Source organism: Macrotis lagotis, chromosome X, assembly GCF_037893015.1.
Source record: "Macrotis lagotis isolate mMagLag1 chromosome X, bilby.v1.9.chrom.fasta, whole genome shotgun sequence".
Lineage (NCBI taxonomy): Eukaryota > Metazoa > Chordata > Mammalia > Peramelemorphia > Peramelidae > Macrotis > Macrotis lagotis.
The window spans coordinates 657,186,346-657,207,551 of record NC_133666.1 but is presented as its reverse complement, the minus strand read 5'-3'; positions in this window follow the sequence as shown (position 1 = coordinate 657,207,551).

Sequence of the window (21,206 nt, the reverse complement as noted above, 5' to 3'; positions counted from 1 at the left end):
TGGGAACTTCCAAAAGGTCACATAGTTGGGAAACTTTGGAGCTAGAATTTGAATCCAGTCCTTTTGGTCCTTTGCTATGTCATATTCTCATTTTTAAGCAAAAACAAATAAACAGACTTGGTTTGTTTATCATTATAGGAGAACCAAAGGTTCCAAATCTGCCTGTTGGGTAGATAACAAAAAAATTGGAGAGATTTCACCTCACAGCGCCTCCACTTTTGGTTTTTTTGTGGGGAGAGACCAAAGAAGGAGGATGATCCTATTTAGCTACACTTGAAAAATGGAAAATTTCTGTCTTATCTGCATAGTCTAGGGTGCCCTGTACTCCTCCAGAGAATATATTTCTTTCACACTCCAAGGGTTCTTGGGACAGTCTTTGGAATTCAAGTTAGACATTTTTGTTAGGAAAAAGTAGGGTATTTCAAGGTATGAAAATCTCAAAGTTGGTAGGAACCTCAATAGCCTCCTAATTCAATCTATATCAAAAAAAGGAATTCTTTTAATGACATACCAGACAAATAGTCATGCACCATTAAGGGAAGTGTTCCCTTCTACTCTCTTTCTCTCTCTTCTCTCTCTCTCTCTCTCTCTCTCTCTCTCTCTCTCTCTCTCTCTCTCTCTCTCTGTTTATCTCTCTGTCTCTATATCTGTTTTTGTCATTCTGTCTCTCTGCAAACAAGTGATTATCCAGCATAGAGAATGAAGGTTTCCCTTAAGGGATTTCCACTTTGGAACAGCTCTCTTCTCTCTTTCTCTCTCTCTTTGTCCTCTCTATCTCTGTCTCTGTCTGTCTCTCTGCTTCTGTCTCTATCACTCTTTATCACTTCCACAAAATTGCTTCCTTTGGTCCTCTTTGATTTTTCCAGTCATGTAATCAGCAAAGTGTTAAGACTTTCCAAATAATGTTTGCCCTCCTAGCTAGAGGGCTTAAAACAACAGAAAAAGATAACCTTAAATCTGTGAGTCTCATAATCAGCAAGGGACCTGGTCATTAAGCACTACAATACCATCATAATGACAGGAGGGAGATGGAGGAAGCAGATTTAGTGCCAGGACAATCCTCTGCCGGGAATGTGTAAATTCATTTAATCATCTTTAATTGTGTGTAACTCCAATGTCAATTCATGCATAAAGATGAAATAAACAGTCTGGGTCTCTACAGTGCAGGGCATAGGAGAAGACCTAGAATATACTCAAAGGGGATGATCAATCACAAGAGAGAGAGAGAGAGAGGTGACCCTAGAACAGAAGTTCTTAATCTAGCATCCATAGACCTCAAGGGGGTCGGTGAATAAATTTTGAGGGGTCTGTGAACTTGGATTAGAAAAATTATCTTTATTCCTTATCCTCCTTTATTCATACTTGCCTAACTGAAATTTAGCATTTTTTTCAATTAGGTATAAAAAAAAGACATGATTCTGAGGAGGCTTCACCAGATTGCCAAAGGGGTCTATGACACAAAAAATGTTAAGGACCTAAGCCCTAGAGAGAGATGTTCTAGAAGGGTCAGGCATCCAGAAAGATCTGAGCTCTCTTAGCCCATTCCCATGGTGAAGGAGCAGAAATGAGTCAGGTCTCAAATGGTGGACCCAAGTTCATGGGGAGAATGCAGACTTTAAAGTGAAGTCCATTAAATGGTGAGGGATTAAAGTCTTGGAATGTTCAGGATCAGATGGGGCTGGGTTTTACTCCTAACTCTGCTACTTCCTATCTATACAACCTTGAAATAGGGCTGTTCCATTCCACAGATTTCAGTTTCTTCATCTACACAGTAAAGTCATTGGACTAAATGAGCTTTGTGATCCATTACAGTTTTTAACACCCTATGATATTAAAGAATAAGACTTTTTCTTTTTGCTAGTGCTATTCAGTCATTTTTTACTTTTGTCCAACTCTTTGTGACCCCATTTGGGGTTTTCTTGGCAAAGCTACTGGTGTAGTTTGCCACTTCCTTCTCCAGCAAACTTAACACACTAGAAACTGAGACATACAGGGGTAAGTGACTTGTTCCAAACTATTAAATTTGGATTTGAAGTCAGATCTGAACTCAGAAAAGATGAGTCTTTCTGATTCCAGATCTGGCACTCTATCTACTCTGCCACCTAATTATCAAGACAGGGATTTCCTGTCCCTAATGGGAGCTCTCTGGGGTAGCTCCAACCCTACAATGGCAAGGCCAGAGAGCTCTGAACTCTAAAGAAGCTTCCAAACTGGCTCATCTCCCTTCGGTCCTTGTGGCTGTATGTAGGGGTTGAGTGAGGAAGTATAAACTTAAAAAAAAACAGAGAGCACAGAAAAGGGGACACGAGAAAAAGCAAAATAAAGTAAGCCATGGAAAGGCAACTAAGCTTTGCTTAACAGGGATTAGAGGTTTTTGTGGATTTTTATGAGACAAAGATCCAACAAAGTTTTTGGTTAAAGTCAATATGAAAAGATGGAAAAGCAGAGAGCATGTGGGATGGTACTCTTATGGTAAACCTAAGCTGGGAAATTTTGGCATAATCTAGATTGCCTTGTAACTTGGCAGATTTCTAACAGACTTCAACCTGACCTGAGAATTTAGCAAATCTCCCTGTTAGTTATGGAGAAAAGACAGAGAAATTGTTCACATGTTGAAAAATAGTTTACTATCTCCTCATAAACACTATTAGGAGGTAGCTTGCCCATCCATTTCCTCTGGAGGTACAGAGATTGTATTCATTTGTATATGAGTGGTCGAGAATCACTCTATTACTTCCTTTCAACTATTGTTTTCATTATTATTATGTCTTAATTAAACATCTTTGTTGATGAATCACCACTTCCCTACTTCGTTTTTTGGCTTAGAGAGAATGTTGTATTTAATGGGAACTCAGGTTGTGATTTTCATAACTACATAATTTACAGAACTTTTAGAAGGGGGAATACATTGTCTTCTGAAGCAAGCCATCTCACATTTGAGGATCTAAACAGGTGGTTCTTATCGCTAGGAAGTTTTTCCCTTACTTGGAGCCTAAATGTACCACTGAATTTTCTACCCCATTGCCTCTAGATTTGTCCTCTGGACCCATTCAGAACCACCATATGCTTCTTCCCTCCAGATATTTGAAGGCAGCTATTATCTCTCCTTTACATTTTCATTTCTTCAGGTCAATCCCCAATATGGCCATGATATGAAATAAATGTCTAGTTCCTCTTTTCTGGACACACTCCAATTTTTTCACATCTTACCTTTGAACACAATATAAAAATATTCCAAATGAAAACTGTCTAGAGAAGAAAACCATCAGTTGTCATGTTCTGAATATCATTCTTCTTGATATAATCTAAGATTTCATTAACTTTTTTGGTCACCATATCATGTTGTTAGCTATTACTGAACTTTCAGTCCATCAAAACCCTTATGTATTTTTTCATGAGAAATGTCATTTTATCCTATGTCTACCATCCTGCACTTATGCAGTTGATTGTTTGAACCCTTGCTAAAACTTTTACATTGATCTTTCTGTATTCTTTCAGACCATCCTTTCAGCCCTTTGCTGATTCATATACTATGTATCTTCACATTTTGCAGAAACAATCTAAACATCATGAGTCTATACCATCATTCATTTTCTAGTCAGAGATATGTCTGAAATTGTATTACATTTAGAAGAAATTTAAGTCGTTACAATTAGAGCAGAATTTTTAGGATTATCAAAAATCAATTGAAAAGCATGAAGGTATTAGATAAAAAAGTCCCCCCCACCCTTATCAAAGAAAAATTTCTTCTAGTTTTAGTTATTTTTTATTTAAATTTATTTATTTAAACAACATGCAAAAATAGATTCCAGCATTCATTTTTGTAAAAATTTTGAATTCCACATTTTTCTTCCTTCCTCCTTTCCCTCTCCCTACCCTTAACTGTGAGTATCCCGATATAGATTATAGATGTATAACTATGTTAAACACATTTCCAAATTAGTGATGTTGTTCAAGATAAATCAGAACAAAAGGAAACTAAAAACTATAAGCAGGTTAAAAAATCCCATAAACTAACTATAGTTATTGGGGAGTATAATAAACATGCAGAAAGGGATCCAATGCAAAGTGTCATTAATACCATAGTGAGAAGGGGCAGTTAGGTAGCATAGTGAATAGAGCCTTGGTCCTGGAGTCAGGAGGACCTGAGTTTAAATCCCGCCTCTGATATTTAATAATGACTTAGCTATGTGACCTTGGGCAAGTCACTTAACCCCACTGTTTTGCAATAAAACAAAAAAAAATAATACCACAGTGAGAAAGAGAAGTTATTTAGTAGTTTCTTTTTAAAATATCAGAAAAACACTTCCAAACAAAAGATTTGTATTCTTTTATTTATTTTGTTGTTGTGTTGTTGTTTTATTATTTTTGCAAGGCAATAGGAGTAGGTGACTTGCCCAAGATCACACAGCTAGGTCATTATTAAGTGTCTGAGGCCAGATTTAAACCCAGGTTCTCCTGACTCCAGGGCCAGTGCTCTATCCATTGTACCACCTAGCTGCCTCTATCTATTCTTATTTAAGAAATCACACAATGAAACATGGTCATCCTCTGGTTATCTTGGTGTAGCTTTAATTTAAAACAGGGAAATTATCACTCTCTAGACCAGTTGGCCTTTTGTTTGGAGGGGGAGTGGTAGGGATCGTGAGAGTCAGAAGTTGGTAGAAATGATTCCTCTCCAGGTATGGGTTGTACTAAATGAAGAGTAGTGACTTGCCCTCCAACTCAGAACTAGAAATGCTTTGATTCAGGAACTTCCTGCCTCACTTTATCCCATTTTTCATTGGGAGTTGACAAGAAAGGACTGCAAATGGCTCCCCAGCTTGCTCTCTCTTAGTTGTTACTGAACCAGATTATTCAAATAAATGTCATAGGTTGTGTCTCTCATCAGTAGTCTTAAGTGAGAATGGCCTCTTCTCTAATCTTCCAAGTCACAGAGCTCAAGGAAGGGACTTTTTGTATTTGCAGTTAATGCTTGGGCTGTATTTCCATTAGCATTCAGTACTATAAGTTATTAGTTGAGAGCAGCTATATTTGTATCCTCCCCAGTTTCCACATATAATGTTAATATTTTCATTGTCTTCTAAATACTCTATTTACTTAAAAAATCTGTACTAACACAAGAATATTTTTATATTTCCACATAGTTGGAAATACAAATTCCTTTTCTTTACGTTCTTGTTGATTCATCCATCCATTCATTTATTGATACATTCAGTGTCTCCCAAAGTTGAAAGGAACCTCAAGGGAACCTTTATAATTGAACCTGTACTTGAACAAAAGTTTCCATTACAATATATCCAAAGGGCCATCCAGTCCTTCTTTCAAGTGAAGGGAAACTCCCTTACTCTTGAAGTAATCAATTCCATTTTTGAATATTTCTGATTGCCTTACATCCAGGGTTATCTCCAGTCATCCTGATTCATATCTGGCCACTGGACTCAGATGGCTGTAGCACAGCTCCCCTCACTCAAATTCAATTCATGTGCTCGTCATGGCATTGCCTTCCCTGATGTCACGGTCTTCTTTGAGAAAGAAAGACAAAAACAGCATTTCCAGTGGTTAGGAATTACCACACACACTCAAATCTATTTCACTTCAATTTCCCCTTGTAGACCCAATATGAAGACCCCCAACTAAATCTTCTCTTCTCCAGAAACAATATTCATAGTTGCTCTCATCTGTCTGTGTGGGCTAGGATCTATGGACTGCTTACTATCCTGATCACCCTGCTTTTCAATGTCACAAGGATTTAAAAGAGTCTAAAGAGATAAAGTTAAATCCTAGAGTTAATTTACATTACAAGGACATTTAATCATTCTAAGCTAAATAATAATTATTGTTAGTATAATTATATATATATATATATATATATATATATAATTGTATATTATGAATTAATTACATATAATATAATTATAATTAATATTGATGTTATATTAAATATTAATAATGATAAACTAAAAGTCATTAAGAAATTATTGACAAAAGTCTACCTCCAAAATCAGCCATCATGGTGCAATTTCAAAAAACACTGAGTTTGGACTCATGGGGCTTAACTCCCTTTGTGACCTTGGGTAAATCACTTTCTCTGGAACTTCTCCTCTATGAAATATGAGGTTTAGGCTAGATGACCTTTAAGGTCTAAATCTCTGTTTCTAAATGGCTCTTCCTGGTCAATGTTGGAGCTATGAAGAATCATCATTCCATCAGTAGACTATCATCATTTTGTACAGGACTATTACAATAATCTGCTGATTGTTCTTCTTGCCTTAGGTCTCTCTCCTCTCCAGTTCACCCTTCACTCAACTACCAAATCAAATTTTCCTAAAGTACAGATCATGTCACTCTCCCCACCCTTTCCATTAACTCTATTGGCTCTTTATCACCTCCAGAATCAAATATATCATCATCTATTTGGCTTTTAAAACCCTTCATAACCTCCTTCCTGCCTACCTTTTCAGGCTTCTTACATCTTGCTTCTCTTGTACTCTTCTAACTAATGACACTAATTTCCTTTTGTTCCTTTAATAGACTGCTTAAGCTCTCAATTTGGAGTGTTTTCCTTGGCTTTCTCTCATACCTGAAAGGCTCTCCTTCTCATCTTCTCAGCTGGCTTCCTTGACTTCCTTCAATCTCTGTTAAAGCCCCACCTTCCGCAACAAGCCTTTCCCAGTCCTTCTTAATCTAAGTGTCTTCACTCTGAGATTATCCCCAATTTGCCATCTAGAAATCTAATTTGTACAAGTTGTCTGTAGGTTGTCTACCTGTTTGTCAATGAGTTGCCTGAGAACAAGGTTTTTTTTCCTTTCCTTTGGATCTCCATTAGTTAATATAGACTTTGGGCATGTATATAATAGGCACTTAATATATGCTCCACCAAAAAATAAATAAATGAATGCTTTACCAACCTATGTATTCCATTTATCTGTAGGCTTAAGTACCTCTTCCCATATATAACCTATCTGTAACCTTCCAATTTCTTTTTTTTAAGTTTTGCAAGATAATCGTCTACAGCTAAAAAAAGTAATAAGTGTCTGAGGTCACATTTGAACTCAGGTCCTCCTGACTCCAGGGCTGGTGCTCTATTCATCACCTTGCTGTCCCTCTCTAATTTCTGGTGCCTTCTCTCCAAAATTATTTTGTGTATATTTTATATTTAATTTTCCTATATACATGTTGTTTCCCTTCTGTAAAATGTTAACTCCATGTGGGAAGGAATGTTTTAATTATGATTTCTTTCCTTAGCACCCACTATAGTACCTGAGAAGTATTAAATGCTTAATGAAAAAATCAAAATATCAGGGAAGTTAGGTGGTGCGAAGGATAGCCCTGGGGTCAGGAAGACCTGAGTTCAAGTTTGAAGTCAAACACTTAATACTTGTTTAGCTGTGTGACCTTGGGCAAGACATTTAACCCCATTGCCTTGCAAATTTTTTTTAAAAAGCATCAAATGCCTAAAGAATGCTTGCTGAATTAGTGAATAAACTTAATAAATAAATAAATTAGTGAATAAATTTAATGTTTAGTATAAGAGTTTAGGTCTGAGAACAGAATAGGAGAATGCTTAGTTTACTAAACATGTATAGTAACCATGTGATTAATGCAATAATGTCAATCACACACTGGTACATGTTTTTTTTTGGCAAGGCAATAGGGTTAAATGACTTGCCCAAGGTCACACAGTCAGGTAATTAAGGGTCTGAGGTCAAATTTGAACTCAGGTCCTCCTGACTCCAGGGCCAGTGCTCTCTATTCACTGAGCCATTTAGCTGCCTGGGGTATTGTTGGAAACTGTTGTGTATGGGAGTATTGTGAATTATCTTCACCTGGTGTCCTTGAACACCAGAGTTTTGTCTTGCTAAGTGCCACAGAAGTGGAAGTGGATTAGAGACTGGAAAGGTATTTAAGCACTGGTGTTTTGGTGAATAAATGGAGCGCTTGGAGATCTTGGTGGAGTACTTGTCTCCTTTGTAATCCTTGTTTCCCACCCCTCCAACGCTTTCTTGGGGAAGATTGAGTGGGTCAAGAAGTGGGACTCCACAAGGTATGTGTCTTTAAATGCTTCTCATGAATTTTTTTCCTCCCTATTTATCAGCATCCTGGCAAAGATGGAGTTAACCCGGCTCTGGAAAACATCTCTTCCTCTTCCTTATCTGTAATTCAAACAGCTGCTCCCCTTACTCAATGAACATACAAACAAAAACTTGATGGGAATCAGAAACTTGAGTTTCTCTGAATTTAGCAATTAGCAAATTGAATTATAAAGTTCAGACAGACCACTTGCCACCCTCCCTTCTGCCCAGAACATGTGATTAAATACAAACATTTCCTGGGAAGGCACAGGTTGGTACAAATTTTTGTGGACTTGTGCATTAAGTGAGTTTTTCTGCATAAAGGATTTTTCAATAGCAGATAGAAGGATGTGAGCCATTGTCCAGATGGAGGATGGCTGGTTGGTCTATCATTTTGGGTTTACTCGAATTCTTTATGGGGATAATTGTGGTAAATAGAGAACTGATTGAATTTGCATTTAAATAGTTTGTCTATCCATTGGACTACACTGAATCCACCTAGAAGGCCCCTATTGTGGAAGCTACGTTTGATGAGGGGATTTGGAGTCAGATGAATTATTATTAGCCCTCTGATTCATTGTCCTTATCTGCTGTCTATTCTAAATAATAGTAATAGCAACAACAACAGTAGCTACCATTTATAGAATACATTGTGATTATCAAAACTTTCTCTAAAAACCCTCTTTCCTAGCCTATCTGGGACCCTCCTCTCCATTCACCAAGGAACTAGTCAAGGTCAGACCACCATCATCATCATCTCTTGGCCTGGACTGTGGAAATAACCTCCAACATGTCTCTCTGCTTCTAGTCTCTCCTTCCTTCAATTCATTCTCCATTCACTTACCAAAATAGTATTCTGAAAATGCCATTCTGACCATGTCATAATTCCAGTTCAAAAATTTTCAATGATTCTCTGTTGAGTCTACAGTCAGATACAGACTCCTCATTCTGACATTTAAAGACCTGAACAAGGTAGGTCCTACCCCTTTCTATCTTGATTTCTTTCCTTTCCACTTGCTATGTTCCAGACAAAGTAATCTTCAAGCAGTTTCCTAAACTGGACATTCCATCTCTCACCTTGAGGCATTTCACAGGTTGTGTTCTCCTGTGCTTAGGAGGAACTTTTCTCCTTACCTCTTCCTTTTCTCAGCACAACTCATGAAATCTTTCCATATCCCCCAGATGTTAGTGTTTTCTCTCTTATCTCTTTCCATGTTTTTTAACCTCAGTGAAATGTAAGTTCCTTGAATAAAATCATAGGAGCATAGATTTAGAGTTTAATCAAAGCCAGCCTCTCATTTTATAGATGAGGAAACTGAGATCCAGGGAAGTTCAATGATCCATCTGAGATTGTGTGAACAGGGACCAATTTTTTGGTCTTTATATTCCCTATACCTAGGACAGCACATTGCACACAGTAAGTGTTTAATAAATGCATGTTGAATTTAGCTAAATTAGAGAGGAAGTCCTACCTCCATAGAGTTGGTCTTCAGGGAGTCTGATCCTATTCTCTTCTATGGTTTCTTGACTCATGAGCCAAAGACTGTATATAGTATTTGGGGACCCAGACATGGAGTTTTTCAATCAGTGTGAATCATTTGGCCACATACCCAGACTGCAATTATACTTATGGGGAATATCATAGATCTGGCCATCTACAAATTTTGCTGTTACCTTCAGATCTGAAAGATTATGAAACTGGAGAGGATACCTCCTTAAAGTAGCACAAAACTGCTTGGAGACATAATTCTGATTTTCTCTGCTGACTGGGTATTATTTGAATATGTGAGTTATGGCACAACATGGGGCATGAATGTTGCTGCCTCTGGAAGAGGTTGTTGAAGCTGGTACCTCAAGTGAGTGGCAGCTGATAATAGAGAATATATATCCTTGTTCAACAGAGCCCACCTTCCCCCTGGGCCAGTGCAAACCAAGACAAATTCTGTGATCTGTGTTCTCTGAGACCCAGGTGACCTTGGGAAACAAGAAAGGAAGATTTTTCTTTTGCCTATTTTGTAATTCTTTTCATTTTCCAACTCAGGTCTCTTGCTTAGTTACATATCTCCTTTCTGTAATGGATTTTTTTGTGTGATTTCCAAAATTGGTTTAAGCAGTTTTAACATGGAGAAGCCAGCATGGCATAGCAAAGAAAGGGTTTGCATAGAAAGAGAAAGATTTGGATTCAAGTGATGCATACATTTCATTTCTCCCTAACTTCCATCACCAGTTGCAGAGGCTTTCTCTTTTAACTCTGTAAGTCCAGAAGCTATAGTTCACTTGCAATTTGTGGCAATAGACAGCATTCTTACACCAAGAGTTCTAACACTAACAAAACCACATAATTTGATGTATTAACATAGGGACTTATTTTATGGGCTCTGTGGGAGTGCCCTGCAGTGATGACATCATAGGTCTGGATCCCCCCCCCCAAAAAAAGTGCACCCTAAGACAGAATTTAATATGTCATGATAAAAATAAGTGAATACAAATATGTCAAGGGGGAGAATATGACCCTTATCATTTAACAGATGTCTTCCTTCCAATATGAGGAGTGAAATCAGAGCATTTCCAGATGTTCTTACTTTGAAACTTTTGAAAGCATCATTGTGGGCTCTTCCTTTACAAGAGTAGATTATAAGTCATCCAAGTCTTCTCTGCTTCTTGCCTATCTCCTGTACCTATGAAACTACACATGGAAGCAGGATTTCTTTTCCTCCCCACCTCAGAATGAGGGTTCACTCTGCCATGCACTGGTGTGCCTTCTTAAAGAGATAAGGAAATAGTAAACTGGTCTCATAGTTTGCTTTGATGTGGCATGGAGAAAGAAATTTAAGCAACATGAATCTGTCTCCTTGGATCTTTGCTAAACAATCCTCTTGAATTACTCATGAGACAGGTTGCCCAGTAAATAGAGCATTGGACCTGGAGTCAGGAGATCCTGGGGTCAAATTCAGCCTCAGACTTTAAGCTGTGTGACCCTAGATAAGTTATTTAACCTCTGGCTGCCTCAGTTTTTTTTTTATCTCTCAAATGGAGGTAATAACAGTACCTACCTCACACGATAGTTATGAAGATCAAATGAGATAAAAGTTGTAAAGTGTCTTAATAATGTGTCTGGCACATAGTAGGCATTTAATAGATGTGTACTTCCTTTTCTTCCCTACAAGCAAGATATTGGTATGCATAGCCACCTTCTTGGAAGAGATGCTCCTTGATTGTTTCCAAAGGTGGATGCCCCAGAATCTCAAGTCAACTGACAAATATCAAACTGAGCAGGGTCTGTCCCATCCACCCAAATAGATTTGAGTCTCTATCCAAGCTTTCTTAGGGCTCATTTTTGTCTTTACTGTTTTGATTGAGCAAAACTGCTCATAATCTTCCATTCTCCTGCTCCATAATGTTTTGCAAATAAGCTCATATTGTAAGCTGTTGTTGCCCTTGGCTGCCATGTTTCTTCATTTGGCAAGAACATAAAGTATTTTCTGGCTGAAGCTTTTCTGAGTTCTTTTGACTTTATATGAAAATGATTTTACATATACATATATATATATTATTTAAACTCATCCAAGAAACGGTGATAGAGTTAATCACTTTCTTCTCCGCATTCTCCTTGTCCTTTTCTTCCTCCTCTTCCCTTCTTGTTTTTCCCCACCTCCCTTTCCACTTCTTCTTCTTCTTTTTTCTTTCTCCTCCTCCCCCTCCCCCTCTTCCCTCCTCCTTCATTTTCTTCTCCTCATCCTCATTCCGTCTCTCCTTCTTCTTCTCTTTCTTTAGAAATAGCCAGTGCAGAAACTTGTATCAATGCACAGCAATAACTCATCTGTAACTTAACAGTTACACAAAGTTGCTTAGAGAAGATAAATGACTTTCTCATGATCTTAAAGTTAGTATGTACCAGCAACAAAACTTGTACCAAAGGTCACACACAGGCGGTAGATGACAAGGGAGGGGTTTGAATCCATGCTTTCCTCACTCTAGATCCAGTGCCTTATCTTTGTTATCTCTATATGGTTATATAAAAATGAATATCAACAAAGATTTTTAATTGCAAAGAAATTTTGACACCCCAATTCAGGTAAGAACTCAAAGACCCAAGGAAAGATGAATATAGATGAATATAGATACCAATGTTATTACTCCCTCACCACACACACACACACACACACACACACACACACACACACACAACACCACACACTTCTCTATTGCACAAATGAAGTTAAACACAAGGCCAGTATTACATATAGACAGAGTATAAAATCACTTAGGAGGCTTTTGAGTAAATTCCCTCCCTTACCCCATCTGACCACCACCATTCAAATGCATTTCTCCTATTCACTCCTGAAATGTTACCATTAGAAAAGGATTTCAACAATTCACTTCAACATCTACTTTGATGGACTTCATACAATATGACTATTATATTTTGTGGGTCTCTGCTCAGTTATTTTCCTATTTCTTGATCAATGATTTGAGAATTTAAGTGATCACTCTGGTGTAAATGATGAAGATGTTTCCATTGGAAGGAACTGCTTTAGGAAGTACCCTTCTATAGTAAAAGTGTTGGATTTATCCAGTAAGGAATCTGGGATTCACGTTCCATTTTGATACATGACTTGGGTGAGTCACTTATGATCTGTAGATCTTAATTTCCTCATTTGTATAATGAGGGGGCTGGACTATAGGGTCAAGAAAATCCAAGTGTCTAGTTACAAATGCTCAACACAAAAGTAGAAGCTTAATAAATGGGTTTTTTTTTTTTTTTTATTGTTAGGTCTTTTTGTTTTACCTACTGTGTCCTTTAATACCTTTAGTATTTTTATTTCTTCGGTGTGACAATTCCTTCCATGCCATAGGAGATTGTCTTCATGAATATCAGTGACCAAAATAACCAACCGGGTTTGTGATAGCTGGTGATGAACCTCTTTGCACTTAGATTTAATACTCCACTGAAGGATGCACAAAACCTCATTGCAGGGTTCTACTCAAAGCTTTTTCAGTTTGGTTGAATTCACAATAGGATCAGAATAAGATCTGCAAGGAACCTCCAAGGGTCCACTGCGTCCAATTTCTTCATTTGCCATGTAATGGCACTGAGACCCCAGAAGAGGTACGTGATTTGTCCAGTCACATAGTTAGCAAACGTCTCAGATGGTATGGGCATCCTGATCTTTGTGACTCTAAATCTTATGCTCCATCCATCATGTTCTCCACTAACCATGTGCCTTCAAGCTCCCAGGGTCACTTCCATAATACAAAAATACTGACATGGCTATAGTTCTGTATGGTTTGCAAAGCATTTTTACATTCTAGAGCTTGCTGTCGATGACCTACAAATAATGTTTTAAGAGTCATTTTTTCCTTTCTTTTTAGTCAAAAAAGGGCTGGTGGGCAGAGAAGCCCAACCCTCCCAAAACACTATGGGAAAATTATTTCTCCGAAAAGTTTGTTTTGGAACTGGTCATGAGTTTTTTTTCCCATGAGTGACTGGTGAGGGGTGGAGGAGTTCCATGACTCCCAGGGGGTGCAGGTAGTAACATTCCTTTATCCCTGATGGTGTTGTAATTTCTGCTTTTGCAGTGCCATCATTAGAGCCAGGGGATCAATGTGGCCTCTCCCAGTCTGAATTCTCCAGGACTCTCAGATGGGGATCACTTTGGTTGCAGCCGTTGGGTTCTACACAAACTACCTAATTACATCCGCAAATCCATCTCCTTCGTCTTTCCCGGAGTTCTCTGCAACTTAGATTCCTCTACCCAACTCCCCAAAGAGACGCCACATTGCAAAGTAATCATGCACAAAGATTTATGACAGTCATTTGTATACATGAGTCTGCTCGCAGACATCCGTGGTTCCTCTTCTGTCTTCCCGTTTTATTTAGTGTGAAGAAGCAAGCTGTTCCCAAATCACATTTATACATTTTTCATAAATCAAACGTCACTGATAGCATTTCCTGACGGTGCTTGCTAGACCCAAGTATGCTGGGTGCCATCATTAGTGTGCTCTTGGATCCATTCCCTTTAATAGAAACGTGGTGTATGATAACATTATTACTGAAGGTTGGTGGGTGTTCTCCCAGCTAGTCCAAGACATTCTTCAACATTGTCATGAGAGGGGCAGGATTGGGGGTCACAGGGAGGGAGTAGCTTGAAAAGCTCACATCTGAATGTGGGCATGTTAAGTCCTTTCAGGAGAATGGAAGTTCACTGAGGGCTCTTTGAGCTCAATTCTGGTCTTTTTATCTCCATAGTTTAGCACAGTGCTTGGGACAGAGCAAACGCAATCTATATTTTTGTCAGATTGAACTGGTTTTATGTAATTCCTTATGAACCAGAGCAGTTATTCCTCCAATAAGATAGAGATCATGATTCTTGAAAATAATGATTTGGTTGGTATTTGACGATTTCTCTGTTTCTTTAGAAACTGGCCTCCTGGCTGATCCCCGTATACATTCTATCTCCCACCTTTCTGACTGCAAAAGAGGGAAGACTGATCATCCCTGCCTTGAAGAATCCCTGTTTTTTAAATTTTATTCATTTAAGGCAATGGGGTTAAGTGACTTGTCCAAGGTCACATAGCTAGGCCAGATTTGAACACAGGTCCTCCTGACTCCCAAGGTCGGTGCTAGCTGCCCTGCTCAATTGTTTTTCAGTTGCATTTGATTTTGTGTAACCCCTTTGAGTTTTCTTGGCAAAGATACTGAAAGAGTTTTCCTTTTCCTTCTCCAGCTCATTTTATGGATGAGTAAACTGAGGCAAGCAGAATTAAGTGACTTACCTAGGGACAACTTATGAGTACCTGAGAACAGAGACTTGAACTCATGAAGATGAGTCTTCCTGATTTTAGGCTAGGCACTCTATCCATTGTACCATCTAACTGCCCTATAGAATCCCTGGAATCCCTTTCAAAGAATGGCTCAAGTGCCACCCTCTTGTATTCGACCTTACCTGATCCCTCCCAAAGCCTTCCTTCTTGAAATGATTCTATAGTTCTTTTAGGCTTCTGAATAACATTTCCTCTCAATAGGTTTGTTCCTCCCACATCCTTCTTCAGTGAATGGTGGTTATCCCTTGGGGAACAGCAGTAGGAAGTGATGACAGATGTCAGAAGAACTGGATCAAGATTGCAGAAGGATGATGGGGGGAAAAATGTGTTTCCTTCCTGGAATTGGTTGTGTCTATTTACTCCGTTCCATGATAAACAAACTGAGACCACAAGTAGGCAAGGATCCCTGCCAGTGCCCTGATAGGGAAAGTATTGAAAGTATAAGCCAACATGAGTTCTAGTCTTTACCCAAATTTTGAATCCTATAGGAAGATAAAATTCCAGGTCTAGGATTTTTAGGCCTTTATCTAAAGATTACTGGAAACAAACTCATGTATCCAATGGACCTACCTTTTTCCTGATCTTGGGGGAAGTAACTGAGAACAAAATTGACTTGAGCTTTACATTTCCTAGAGGTCCCAAGCTTGGAGCATTTTCCATACAGGGATTTCAAGGGATTGGGAAAGCAATAGACTCACAGATGCAAGGTAAATATTTTAATATTAATTGTTTTCTTATTGTTTTAATATTGTTTATTGCCTATTAATTCGATGCTAAGATTAAAAATTCTTCCTGGGCTATCTATACCAACATGTTCTGTATCTAGGGAAGTCTATTAAGCCAAGTACAAATGAGGCTAGGGTTCACTGAAATATAGCAAATTCAATAAAGAGATGTATGTACTTCCTAAGAGGAAAGGGAGATCGTAGTTGATTTCTAAATAATCAAATACAAGTTATATGCCCTAAATTCAAGATTCTTTTTTTATTTATTTAAGTCAATGGGGTTAAATGACTTACCCAAGATCATACAGCTAGGTAATTAAGTGTCTGAGGCTGAATTTGAACTCAGATCCTCCTGACTCCAGGGCTGGTACTGTATCCATTGTACCACTGAGTTGCCCCCTAAGATTCTTAATCTTTTATGTCATAGACTCTTTTGGTAGATTGGTAAAACCTATGGGTTTTTTCTCAGAATAATGTTTTCAAATGCATAAAAGAAAATACGACTAAATAAAATAAATTTCAAAGGAAACCAATTATATTGAAATAGTTATATAGAAACATATGCATGCTAGATATGTCATTGACTATCTACATATATTAGTGAATAATTTATAACTCAATATACCTAATGTGTTGCTTTGCATATATTGCATATATGGATGATATAGACACATCTATGTGTGTGTGTTCAATATGTATTGTATAAGTAGCACCTAGGTGATACACTGGAGCACCAGCCTTAGAATCAGGAGGACCTGAGTTCAAATCTGACCTAAGACATTTGACACAAACTAGCTGTGTGACCTTGAGCAAGTCACTTACCCTGATTGCCTGACATCCAGGCCCATTTCCAGTCATCTTGATCCACATCTGGCCACTGGAACCAGATGACTCTGAAGGAGAAAGTGAAACTGGTCACTTAGCACAGCACCTTCACTCAAATCCAATTGACATGCTTGTCATGTATCACCCCCCGCCCCGATCTCATGGCCTTCTTCAAGAATGAAGGACAAGCATCATCATTATTTGCTATATGTACATAATATACACATACATCTTTATATACACAAGTTCAACAACCACAGGTTAAGAATCCCTACCCTAGACAATGACATGCTCTACCCCACAGAAAGATGAAGAGTTTAGAGACAGAAAGTTGTTGGTACTTTCACTCACTAAGATGAGCATGGGATTCCCAGGGTCTCTTTGCTCAATAGCATTAGATGAGAGACTAACAATTTCACCTGGTTATTAAACTTCTATGTTTACATATTATACCACCCCAGAGCAATGTAAGTCACTTGAGGGTAGGAATCACTTCATTTTGTCTTTCTATCCTCAACATTTAAGTGTAGTCCCTTGCCCATGTACTTCTGTTCAGTCACATCCAACTTTTTGTGATGCTGTATGAGGTTTTCTTGGCAGTGATACTAGAATGGCCTCCTTCTCCATTGGATTAAGTGATTTGCCCAGGATCAGATAGTTAGTGCTTGAATCTGAATTTGAACTCAGGTCTTTCTCTCTACAGCTTTATTCATTGAGTCATCTAGCTGACCCTCATAGCCGATGCATAATAAAGGTTGAATATGATTGATTTTAATGCCAGTTCTAAATTCACTGACTTGAAAAAGTAGCTTAGCTTGCTAGAACCAATGTTAGCAATCAGGTCTATGAATAAATCATTACATTCCCGATAGAATTCTGTGCTGGTTATCCAGGGAGATGTAAGTAATGCACGATACAGAGACTTTCCTCAGGTTCCCAGCTCCCAGTTCATTCCCCTAAGAGCTTATTTTTTGTCTTTTTTTTATTTGTTGATCTATTTAACCATTCACTCTTTCACTTACATATACACATATGTGTATATGTGTTACTGACAATGTCTAGGTAAGTTTTATGACAGGACAATCCTTCTCTATGAATTTTCATCTCTCATTCAAAAAGTCTCTCTAAACCAACCTCTTTTGAGTTCTTCTCTTCACGTGTTTCTCTAAAACCTCTTTCTGAACTCATTACAATAATCTGAAGTCAAATCCCTGAACTGTGGAGTCACATCTCCTTAGTTAGTAACAGTCAAGACATGGATGTTCTCTCTAAAAAAAAAAAATCACCCAAGGATTGGACTGAAGTAAAGTCACTTCTCCATATTACTCAGGGCATAGTACAGTGTTGACATGTAGTAAGTGATTAATAAATACTTATTAATTGATTAGTAAGAGGAAGCCTAGAGTAATTGAAAATAGCATGGGTTAAGTCAGAAAACCTGGGTTCAAATCTCATTTTTATTCCCTATTTGTAGGTCCCTTCCAAATCTGGGACCTTAGTTTCTACAGCTGTGAAATGAAAGGTCCCTTCCAGATTTAAATTCTATGATAATTTCTAGGGTCTATGCCTCCAGGAAACGGTCTAGCTGAAAAGATAACATGCTTGGAATGTGGTCTGCTTCAGACATGGCAGAGAATGAGAGTAGTTTATAGGAGGTGGGGGAGTTTCCTTTTTTTTAATTGATATTTTATTTTTCCAAATACATGTTATGAAAGTTTTTTCTAAATTCATCCATATGAATATGTATATTTTTAAGTTAAAAAATTCCACCCTCCCTTCCCAGCCCCTTCCCCTCAGAGACATACAGTCAGGTTAGCATTGTACATACATATTTTTGATAAACATGTCTACAGATTAGTCATTTTTGGCATGCGGAATTAGGATTAAGGGAAAGAGATACCTAAGAGATAATTTTTATAGTGTTCATCAGAATCCGAAGGGTTTTTTTAATTTGTTTTTCTTCCTCTGGATGGGGGGGATAGCATTGTCCTTATCTAGTCTAATACAGTTGTACTGGATTGTGAGTGGAGCTGCATCCCTCAAGGCTGATCATCTCACAATGTTGTTAATGTGTACAATGTTCTCTTGGTTCTGCTATCTTTGCCTAGCATCAGATCCTATAAGTCATTCCATGCTTCTCTAGAGTCTGACCATTTATGGTTTCTTAAAGAACAATAATATTCCATAATATTCATGTACCATAACTTGTTTAAGCATTCCCCAATTGATGGGCATCCCCTCAATTTTCAATTCTTTGCCTCTACAAAAAAGAGCTACTATGAATATTTTGGAACATATAGGACTTTTTTAATGATTTCTTCTGGACATGGGCCTAGAATTGGAATTGCTGGGTCAAAGGAAATGAACATTTTTATTTCTTTTTGGGCATAGTTCCATATTGCTCTCCAGCATAGTTGGATTCATTTACAACTCCACCAGCAATGCACCAATGACCCAATCCTCCCACAACCTCTCCAACATTGACCATTTTCCTTTTTTTTCATCTTAGGTATGAGGTGATACCTCATGGTTGTTTTAATTTGCATTTCTCTAATCAAGAATGGTTTGGAGCATTTTTTCATATATATATATATATATATATATATATATATATATATATATGTGTGTGTGTGTGTGTGTGTGTATGTATATGTATATACATCTTTAATTCCTTCATTTGAAAACTGTCTATTGATTTCCCTTGACCATTTATCAATTGGGGAAAGACTTGTAATGGGTGGGGGAGTTTCTAATGAGGTAATAGAAGATGAACGCTTCCCCACAACTAGTCTCAAGTGGCTTCTTCTTAGGAAAAGAAGAAGGGAAAGGAAAGTAAACAAAAGAGAAGTAGAAATTCAAGAAAGACAGGATCCAGTACAAAGTTGGAATGCTGAGGTGAGTATGCCCATCAAGACTGTTTTACAATTTTATCACAACTTTCATTATAACCCAAGTCAGAAGGAAGAGGGTCAGAATAGCAAAAAAAAAAATGATGGGGTGGATTTGTAGGAAGGCAAATTGCTTGGGTGTTAATGATTCAATATTCATTTTTTACTGCTAAGAATTGATTTTCATTCTAGAGAAACATAGAATGACAGACTTGGAAAGGACCTCTGAGGCTGTCTAGTTCAACCCCTGCCTGAATGATTCAATTCAGTTTAATGCACATTTTAAAAAATATATATATTTTGAAGCTATTATTTATTTATTTTTAACATCCATTTCTTTTTAAATTTTGAGTTCCCAAATTCTCTCTGTTCCTCCCACCCACTGAGAAGGCAAGCAACAGGATTTCAATTACACATGTAAAATCATGCAAAGCATATTTCCATATTAGCCATATTGCAAAAAAAAGCAAGAAAAGAAAAGTTAGAAAATTATAGTTCAGTCTGTATTCAGAGTTCATCAGCTGTCTCTAGAAATGGATAGCATTTTTCCATCATGAATTCTTTGGAATTGTCTTAGATCATTGTATTGATCAGAGTAGCCAAGTCTTTCATAATTGATCATCATTACAACTTAATGCACATTGATGAATTGTGCGTTCATCATCATTAATTGTCTGTTCATATTATTGTGTGCCCATCACTGAATTAAGTGCCAGGGGTAAAAATAGGAAAATAAAACAAGTCGTGGAATCCATGGGTCCTGCATTCTGAGAATAAGGTGAGGAAGGAGGGGGAAAGGTGGAGGAAGGGTGACATCTTCAATAATAATAATTATTATTATTATTATTTATGGATCATTTTAAAGGAAACAAGGTGACTTACATGTCATCTCATTTGAATTTCATGGCAACTCTGTGATAAGTAAATTCAAAATATATCAAAGGATTAAAAATAGTTATAGAGGGGCAGTGGATAGAGCACTGGCCTTGTAGTTAGGGGAATCTAAGTTCAAATATGACCTCAGACACTTAGTGTGTGACCTTGGGCAAGTCACTTAACCCCATTGCCTTGCAACCAAAAAAAATTAGCTATAGAGCTCAGAGAAAACTTCAGAGGTCATTTACTCCAACACCTGCATTTTACAGATAAGGAACCTGAGGGTTGGTAAAGAGATTTTCCCAAATTCATACCTGAATTAATCAGGGGCAGGTTTTGAATCTAGTTCAGTGCCCATTTTGCTGTACCCTTTCAGTAATTTGGGAGGAGTAGAGGAAGTATCTACAATTAGGGGAATCAAGGAAGGTCTCCTGGAGGAAGAGGGACTTGAACTGAACCTTCAATGGACCTAGAGATTCTAAAAGGAGAAAGTGAGTAGGGAATTCATTCTCAACATGAGGGGATGGTCTATGCCAAGGTCCAGAGTTGAGGACAGAATGGTGTGAGCCAGGTTGCCAGGTCAATTTGGATGAAAATAGAGGACATGAGGGAGGAAAATGGGCAAAGATCTGCAAAAATAAATTGAAGCCAGATTGCAACAGTACTTAAATGTCAAACAATTGTATTTGCCTTAAAGGTAAAAAGGTAGCTTCTTGGGTAAAAGTGTGATGTGTACTGACCTAGTATATTTAGAAATATCCATTAAGCAGCTGAGAGAACACCAAGATGAATATCATGGAAGCCAAGGAGAAAGGATGCTATCGCAATGACCCAGATAGGAAGTGATCAAAATCTGTATTAGGGAACCATGCAGGGAAGGGGCTGGAATGTAAGAAGGGAGGCAGTGGAGAGTGTAGGGAAAAGGGAGCTGGTTTTGGAATCAGAGAACATACATTTGAATCCCAGCTCTGATTATTTCCTATCTGTGTAAC